The 9,527-nt window shown below is 40.1% G+C and overlaps 1 pseudogene across 1 annotated transcript; it reads right to left on the bottom strand.

Moving 5' to 3' along the window:
• Positions 1–4,487: 4,487 nt before the first annotated feature.
• Positions 4,488–7,615, bottom strand: LOC309806513 (R3H domain-containing protein 1-like; annotated as a pseudogene). The gene is made up of 2 exons: positions 5,944–7,615; positions 4,488–5,567 (listed from the first exon to the last, which is right to left on the bottom strand). The product of its transcript is annotated as a R3H domain-containing protein 1-like (transcript).
• Between the last annotated feature and the right edge of the window lie 1,912 nt (positions 7,616–9,527).

A 9,527-nucleotide genomic window follows, 5' to 3' on the forward strand; every position in this document is an offset into this window, starting at 1 on the left:
CAGCTGATTTGGGGGCTCTGGCTCCCTCAGGCCAGGGTGAGTGAGGCATGCAGATGCAGGGTGTGCCTGCAGTGGCAGAGACCAGTGTGACGTTGCAATAGCCTGAGGCATGCCATGTGTTCTCCCAGGGAAGTTGTCCCTGGATTCCAGGACCCTGGCCATGGCGGGCTGCACAGGCTCCCGGGAGGGGAGGTGTGGAGAGTGACCTGTGCTCGCACACAGGCTTCTTGGTGGCAACAGCAGCGGCCTTAGCATCTCATGCCTGTCTCTGGGGTCCGCGCTGATAGCCGCGGCTCACATCTGTCTCTGGATCTCGTTTAGGCGGTGCTCTTAATACCTTCTCCTCGCCCACTACGAAACAAAGAGGCAAGAAAAAGTCTCTTGCCTCTTTGGCAGCTCCAGACTTTTTCCTGGACTCCCTCCTGGCTAGCTGTGGTGCACTAGCCCCCTTCAGGCTGTGTTCATGCAGCCAACCCCAGTCCTCTCCCTGGGATCCAACCTCCGAAGTCTGAGCCTCAGCTCCCAGCCCCCGCTGCCCGGGTGGGTGAGCGGACAAGCCTCTCGGGCTGGTGAGTGCTGGTCGGCACCGATCCTCTGTGCAGGAATCTCTCCACTTTGCCCTCCACCCTCTCCTCCATGGCTCTGAAGCTCCCCCACTCCGCCACCTGCAGTCTCCGCCCACAAAGGGGCTTCCTAGTGTGTGGAAACCTTTCTTCCTTCACAGCTCCCTCCCACTGGTGCAGGTCCCATCCTTATTCTTTTGTCTCTGTTTATTCTTTTTTCTTTTTTTCTTTTGCCCTACCCAAGTACGTGGGGAGTTTCTTGGCTTTTGGGAGGTCTGAGGTCTTCTGTCAGTGTTCAGTAGGTGTTCTGTAGCAGTTGTTCCACATGTAGATGTATTTCTGATTTATCTGTGGGGAGGAAGGTGATCTCCAAGTCTTACTCTTCTGCCATCTTGAGACTCAAGGTCAATTGAATTCTAAAATATAGAAGAGAAATCAAAACGTCATTTTTTAGAAATTTAAGTTTTTTAAGGAGAACTGGAATTGGGAGAAAAAGTCAATATTATAGCTCTTAAAAAAGGTTACTCAGCAAAAAACCTGTAAGAGTATAAGTTAAATATATTTAAGTACAGATGGGTCTTGTTAGTAGTTAATTGTTATATCTCATGCTGTTTCACTTACAAATTATAAGCAAAACAATATTAATATAGCCATTAGAAATCACGTACAAATAACAAGACAATATTTATTTTAACATTATCTTATTGAAAATTAACTTATATGGCCTAAATAATATGGAAAAGGTATGAGTCTAGAAGCTATTCTATTGGGCTCTGTTCTTAATTCTCATATTTCCTTTTAGTAATTTTCTACAGGGGTTACAGAATATACTATTTATTTCCATGATCCATCCACCCTACTATTGTTTTAGTTGTTATTATCACATTGATAATTATTTGAGTTTCAACATGTACTATGTCTTCTAATTTTTCTACTGCATGATAGCTTCTGTGACTTTTTGTCAGAAACAAGCTACTGAGCAGTATATAAAACTCTGGAGATCCTATGTTTCAGCATTATAGGAATAGGATTATCTCCAGACTTTTGCCACCCACTGCTAAACCAGGAGCTAAGCATGCATAGATTATGTCAAGAGAAAAGCTGCTGATCCTCACGTGAAGAGCTTGAAGAACCAGATATGGGGATTATAACTGAATAATCTGTTTTTTCCATGACAGTTTTCATCATATAAAAGGCAGAAGATATATATATATATATATATATATATATATATATATATATATATATATACAATATATTCTTTTTTGAGAAGCGAATATGTGAATCTAGTGATATTCCTTATAGCTTGACTATAGTTACAGTGGTCAGTAAGACATAATAAGGCTTTTTCCATCATGGTTCAAGAGCTAATTTTGTCTGGTCTTACAGAAGAACAAAGAACAGTTATCCAGATTATAGCTCATGAAATAGTTGCTTGAGCAGGTGTTACAGAAAGGATACTACATACACATTGATAATGAGACTAACTATATGCTTCAGCTCTTGCAGTCATAACCTATATCTGCTTATAACAGATTCTGAGACTGATCTGATGTCTCTCAATTAATAGGAAAGTCATCACTATCTCTGAAAAGGAGAGTCTGTGGACCCCACATGGGGAAGAACATAAAGCCAGAGGAGAATCTTTTGTTCAGGGTAGTACAAATATATCTGAAAGTTAGCTAGTTTTAAAATTAGAATCCTATTGATTTTCCCATCTTCCTAGAAGATATAGGATAATATCAGCAGTGACGGGCATGTATGAATGATAAGGCAGAGTAAAAAAAGAAGAAGATTTTTGGTATAATCATGCAACAAAGTTATTTTATAAAAAGCAGTCAAATTTAGTGAAGGAAAATTTTATTTCCTTGATTTTTCACTTTGAAAATTAGAATCATTCTATCACTAGGCTATGCATACACTTTTGCCTCCCCAGATTGGGATAACAGTTTGTGATACTGCCACAATTATCTCCTTGGTATTCGCAAGGCTTGCATTAACAGAGGACTGTCACCTTCTTGGAAGTTCAGAAGTAGAGGAACAAATTTATATCACCCTAATGACAAGACTGGTAGGAAGCATTTTTAGTTGTATAACGATTATACTGCAAAACAGCAAAATGAATAGCTCTGGAGGTCTAACAAAGAGTCAGGTGGTTGCAATCAAGATGAAAACTTAATTTGGAAGCATTTACTGCTTTGAGCATTAAAGGGAGTGTGGTGTCCTGGCCATCATAAGTACTAAGTCTTTCTGGTACCAAGGGTAAAGGAGAAAAAATTAGGCGGCAAGCATATTATCTACTGCACTGCTTTATTCCACTAAGTGAATTCGGTTATAAGATTCTTTTTTTTCAGAAGTGCTAAATATTATTTATAAGTCAGGGATGAAAAGTGGAAGTTTTAAGGGTTTTATGTTCTATGATTTAGAACTACCATGCTTTACAACTTCAAATTTAAAAAGATAATTTTGTAAGAGTATATATCTGTTTGTTTTAGAAATAATTATACATCTGTTGAAAATAAATCATACACACATAATAACTAGGCTTGTTGCCATAGTAAATACAGTAAAACTGACAGTTGCTTTTAGAAACAGTTGATATTATTCTAATAGAGGATAAAATAAAATGTTTTTCCTCCAAGTATTTAGAAATAAGTCATTAAATTAAACTTAATGTCATAAGTAAAATTTAGATTACCACAAATAATTATTTATAATTCTAATATGAGAAGGTATTACAAATATTTTATTGGAGTAATTATAAAAATCAAGGTGATTAAAACCTTGTTGTAAACAGGAAGATATTATTCCTGATATACATGAAGCATAATTTTTCTGATTTGAGAATTACTTTTTGGACAATTACTAAACCTAGTTAAAATAAAGTGCATTGCATTGGGCTTATTTTATCTTTTTTCTCATTTAAAAACATGATTTTAATTTACAAAAGACAAAGTGGGTATATATTTGTAAACATTTATTCTCTTGAACTGAAAAAGGCTTGCATCAGCACACATTGTACAGCCTTGTAAATTGAAAAACAGGTTCCTTGTTCATAAGTGCAATGAATCTTTGATGTCCAGTGATGTGCTGCAAACAATGAAAACACATTTTAAACCACTTAAGAAGTTTCCAGCACTCATCAAATGCATTTCCTCAGGTGACAAAAATATCCACAAGGAAGAGAATGAAAATAAGTGACATTTAATTATTGGAGGGAGACTTTTAAAAAAATGGAAGTATTTTCCTGCCTAGAATGATTCCTATTCCCCTTTGAACCTAAGTGGTTTGATTTAGAGGTGTTAAGAACATAATTTACTTTACACTTAATGTTTATATGACCTAAGTGAATAAGGAAAAGACCCTATGAGGGAGTTCTATATTTTCTGGAAATTGTTTCTCTGTTTAGAGATACAGGGGAAGAGTAGTCTTCTATTTGTGGGGTCTCCTTAGTCACCCTCCAGTCCCCCAAAGACAGTACACAGTTGTGACTTGGTTATTACACTCCTGCATTCTTTTTCCCCCAAATTCTATCTTGGGTCATACTGTGCTGCCTGCAAAAAAAAAGAAATACAGGTTGCAACTTGTTGTAACCATTTTGAAGAATAATTTGCTGTACAATAGAGCTGACACAAGAATTCAGAAATATAAAGTAAAATAACTATAAAAGTTAGGAGGAAGTTGAACGGCATTTCCTCAGAAAAAGCTGCTAACTCTGTATCATTCCGATGTGGATTCCTACAGTCATCTGGGGTGAAATATGTATTTTCCCCCCTTTGCTGGATCACTGGCCTGTCTTCAGAAGTTGTAATGCCACGACCACACATCCTAGGAGTCTCATGTTAACAGAAGATCCAAATACCAAGCCAGTTAAAGATGGGTGAGGACAGGGGAATCACAAAGGCCATGGGTCCAAAGTGGATGTTACTGAGAACTTGCCCTTTCCAAAATGTTAAAGTCATAGTGCTTCTTGCTCGTTCTCAGCTTAAACTCGTTAACTCAGTTAATTTGTTTTTTCAGAGAATTCTGTGCAGCCGAGATGGAGGGGAATGTGGCTAATGTGGCTAAGACAGCTTGGAGGCCAAGTCACTAGGTTTAGAGCTTTCGGAGTTGACAGTGCTGTCCCCGCTGCCACAGCAGAGTGGGTGACGATGCAGCCGGGGCTGGGACTGGGCGTCCCGGGGCCACCAGATCTTGGTGCCAATTTTAAAGAGTTCCCCCAAACGCTTCTCAGCTTCCACACGAGTTATTCCATCTGGTAGTTCAGTAATTTCCAAGACCTTCCCAACAACTGCTTCTCCAGCACCTAGGTCGGTGGATGCAGCTTTTTTAGCTTGTTTCCTTCCTCGGTTTTCATGCCTGTTGCCAGGCTGACCCTGTTGGGCTGGAATGTGTCCGTGCAGAACAGCAGGAGGGTTGTACTGCAGGGGCTGGCCAAGTAACGGGTATCTGGCATCTCTTGAACAATATTGTCTCTACTGCTAAATTCCATACACTTTTGTCCTCTCTGGTCATCACCGTAATATTTTTTTGTTGCCACTGTGGGGGTGAATGGGCACGAGATTGTGGATTGTTTGGTACACTGAGCTGCATCGTCACCATTCCGCCACCAGGTAGTGGAGGTGGCACAGCTGCACACTGGTGGCCTTGGAGCTGCTGGGAAATGCATGGTGAAGTAGTTCAAGGCAACTGTACTTGTTCTGATCCTGGATGTTGCAAGTAACCTACTGAGGAGCTTAAATTATTTTGCTGGCCAGGTGGAATGATGCTGTAGTAAACTGGCATTCCTGCTGTAGGCATAGATCCTTGATTAGACTGATTAGGAAACATAGCAGGTTGTTGATAAGTCTGATGAGCAATTTCTTGAGAACCTTGAGGCAGTGAAACCTGAAATGATGGCACTGAAGGATAGGCAATGACCACTCCTTGAATCTGATTTCCAATGCTGTTGGGCTGGTCACCAACTAGGCTCTGACTCTGGGGTTGCTGAACTCCAACTATCCCCTGGTAGTTTTTTGTTTTCTGTTTTTTTGTTTTGTTTTGTTTGTTTTGTTTTATTTTGTATAATTTTGTTTATTTTTCCTGGTCAACGATTTTATTGGGGATTTTTTTTTTACATCTTTATTGGAGTATAATTGCTTTACAATGGTGTGTTAGTTTCTGCTTTATAACAGAGTGAATCAGTTATACATATACATATGTTCCCATATCTCTTCCCTCTTGCATCTCCCTCCCTCCCACCCTCCCTATCCCACCCCTCTAGGTGGTCACAAAGCATCGAGCTGATCTCCTTGTGCTATGCAGCTGCTTCCCACTAGCTATCTATTTTACGTTTGGTAGTGTATATATGTCCATGCCACTCTCTCACTTTGTCACTCCCCTGGTAGTTTTGCTGCCGGTTGGGCATAACTTGATAACCTGTCTGCTGGGCAGGCTGGGGTAGTGGTTGGTTTAGATGTGAATTGTAATGGACAGAAGGAACTGGGCGATACTGAGGTTGACTGGAGTGGTAGTGGCCTGGAGCACAATAACAGGCTGGCATCTGTGGAGAGGGCTGCTGAATATATCCTTGTTGCTGAAGCACAGGCTGGCTGACAGGATGACCAGAGGCAAAATAGCAAGCAGTAGGGACTGGCTGCCCAGGAGGTAGGGAAGGAAGAGGAGGCGGTGGTGGTGGCGGGGCTGCTGTCATGATAGAACCAGATTGCTGTACTGAAGAACAACAGTGGACTGGAACATGGTGGCATGAGGATCAGAACCATTTGCGCATGGCTGGTGGACAAGACTCAGGTGACTACACTGAGACCCATGGTTGTCCTGCTGTGAGAAAATGTGTTGAGCTGCTTGTTGTTGGGGTGATGGGGGAGGCAGAAGTGGCTGTGGAGGTCCAGGCACTTGGGTTCTAACTGGTTGTTGAGTCATAGGAGGATTATACACAACTGGACTCCCATCTGGGTTTATGAAGGGCTGAACTGTTTTTGAAAGCCTGCTTATGCTTTTGCTTCTTCCAGAACTGTCACCTCTTGTCAGAACTGAAATTCCACTGAATCTGCTGGCTTTGGTTACAGCAGGCTTGAAGTTTCAGAGAGAGCTGTCTGAATCTGTGCTTCTCCAGGGTCATGATTCAGAGTACTTCAACTCGTTCTCACTGCTGCTTTGATGGCTATCTGTTGATCTCCCTGAAGAATCTTTATTAACTCTAAATATCTGGCACCTCTGTTGGGTGCTACTAGCATCCTCATCTTGGATGCTTTTGTCAATAATATTATTCTCTTGGGAACACAGGGGATCTTGGGAAAATATTTGGTCTCTAACTCTCTGGTACTCTTCTCTTCTATAGATTTGCTTCTTCTGTCAGCTTTCAAAAGTATTCTCATCTGATTATCATCTTTGTCAAAGGTAGAGTTATCTCTCTTGATCATATATCATTTCTGAAAGTCGTCACTTTTATCATCCTTAATATGTTCATTAAATTTCTGATCAGGTATTCTTGTATTGCTAGTTTTGTTTACTGTGACAGACTTCCCACTCTGATCAACATTGTGGCCTAATCCAAAGTAAGCAGCGACTCTGTGTAATAGCATCCTATGATAAGATGTCATTGGGCAGAATTTTTTATGTGGAGACTCATTATTACCAAAGAACTCTAAAATTTCTTGTTCCAATTTCAACAGCAGCATACTGTCCTTGGGATTGTTTTTTAATGTATTTACTAAAAATTCATGTAGACCTATGCCAGTTGAATCAGTGTATTCTTGACCTAGAATCTCTTGATAACATTTTTCTGGGCAACTTATCACTGGCTTTTTCTTTTCTGCTTCCCCTTTTGAAGGCTTCTCCTCTTTTTCAAATGACTGTGTTACCTGTATTTGAATTTTCTCCTGCAAATCAATATTGTCGTCAATGCAATGTTCATTCTTCTCTGCCAAAATCTTCCCATAGTTTTCTGATTTGATAAGATTTACAACTCTGGTTGTATCTTTCACTTCTGCCTCCAAATCCTTCACTGCTTCAGTTTCATTTTTTACAGTAACAGTATCAGGCATCCTCATTAACAAAGGTTATTTTAGAATTCTACAGGGAACTTGAAGCCTGATGTGTCCTATGGATGTGGAATTGTGGTGTCCCGCAAAAATAAAAGAAAATAATCCAAGGTTCTTTCTCACAGTTGTCAGCCAGGATGTCAATTGTCTTGACCAATTTGGAATCTGGCAGGAGGAGTCCCATGTCCTTGTCACCACTGTAGATTCCTGGACTAAAATGGAATGTCTAGGATAAAATATATCATACCTTTCTGGGGCCCGCATTACTGAGGAGGAGGCGTTTGGAGTGGGGCGCAGCAGGGCTACAGAGGGGCTGGGTGGGTGCAAGTTAAGAATCTTATGGAAGGGAATTAACCCCATCACCAACCCGGACACCAGCTCCAGCGGCAACCACGGCTGGCAAAATCCCACGCCTTCCCACCACCAGGCTTATTTTATCTTGAACACAGGCTTTGATTACTTATTATAAGAATATCATTATATTTAAAAATATCTTATTGCCAGTCTTTACATTTTTATTTATTGAATACATCAATATTAGACATTAGTTTGAACATTTTATGTAATATCAACCTATAATATAAAATCCCTTTTATTCATGTAAAATAATTATCTTGGTCTTATATAATGTGGTGATTAATGAGCCAAAGTATAACAGTTTAAACATAATTAAAATGCACGTTTTGTATACTTTCAAGTAGTTCTTTTGATTCAGTTTTTTTAATTGAAGAATTACTTAATATTACATTTTAAGAGTGAATGTATAATTCTCCTGTTTTGTTTTGTTTTTACAGAGAAGCACTGTCCTTTCTGTTCTCAGAATTTAGACCTCCCTTAGCTCACTGTTATGGACTGAATGCTGGGTCTCCCCCAAAATCATATGTTAATATTTCAGCCCACCATGTGATAGTATTTGGAAGTGGGGTCTTTGGGAAGTAATTAGGTCATGAGGGTGGAGCCCTCATGAACATGATGAGTGTCCTCATAAGAGTAGACCAGAGCACTTTCTTTCCCTCTTTCTTGCTCTCTGCCATGTGAGTCCATACCTAGAAGCCAGCTGATTGCAAACCAAGAAGAGTGCCTTCAGTATAACACTGGAACTACTGTCCTCTTGATCTTGGACTTCCCAGTCTCTAAAACTGTGAGAAATAAATTCTTGCTGTTTAAGCCGCCTATCTGTGGTATTCTGTTAGAGCAGCCTAAACTGACTTAGACACCGACATTATAGAATTTACATTTGTACAGATCAATGGGGTGGAAAAGTTTTGTTAAGCCTTCTAGAATATCTTCAATATGAAAGAGATTTTTTTTTCATTTTATAAGATCGTATCACATAAAACCTACCCTTTTAAGTTATGCTCAAACACTCTTAAAACCACTAATCAAGAATATGATGTTGGGGCTTCCCTGGTGGCGCAGTGGTTGAGAGTCTGCCTGCCGATGCAGGGGACATGGGTTCGTGCCCCGGTCTGGGAAGATCCCACATGCCGCGAAGCAGCTGGGCCTGTGAGCCATGGACGCTGAGCCTGCACGTCCGGAGCCTGTGCTCTGCAATGGGAGAGGCCACAACAGTGAGAGGCCTGCGTACCGCAAAAAAAAAAAAAAAAAAAAAAAAAAGAGAATATGACTTTGAACATTTTCTTATATAAAGTAAAAGTTTACATTTGATATTGGACTGATGGATCTTTATAATTAGGAGTTTAAAATTGTATGTGTGTGTGTGTGTTTTCTAGATTGCTTTGATAGAGCAGAAGTACACAATCCTGGCTATGTCTTAGAACAACCTGGTGGTCTTACAAAAAATATTACCTTTGCTGACAACCTACCTCCAGAGATTTGATGGGGAGAGATAGGGGTTGAGAATTGATGTAATTTACTAGGACTCCAAAAGAGTTTATTGTGCAGTGAGGGTTAAGAACTG

Source organism: Mesoplodon mirus (assembly GCF_964341445.2).
Source record: "Mesoplodon mirus genome assembly, chromosome: 6".
Taxonomy (NCBI): Eukaryota; Metazoa; Chordata; class Mammalia; order Artiodactyla; family Ziphiidae; genus Mesoplodon; species Mesoplodon mirus.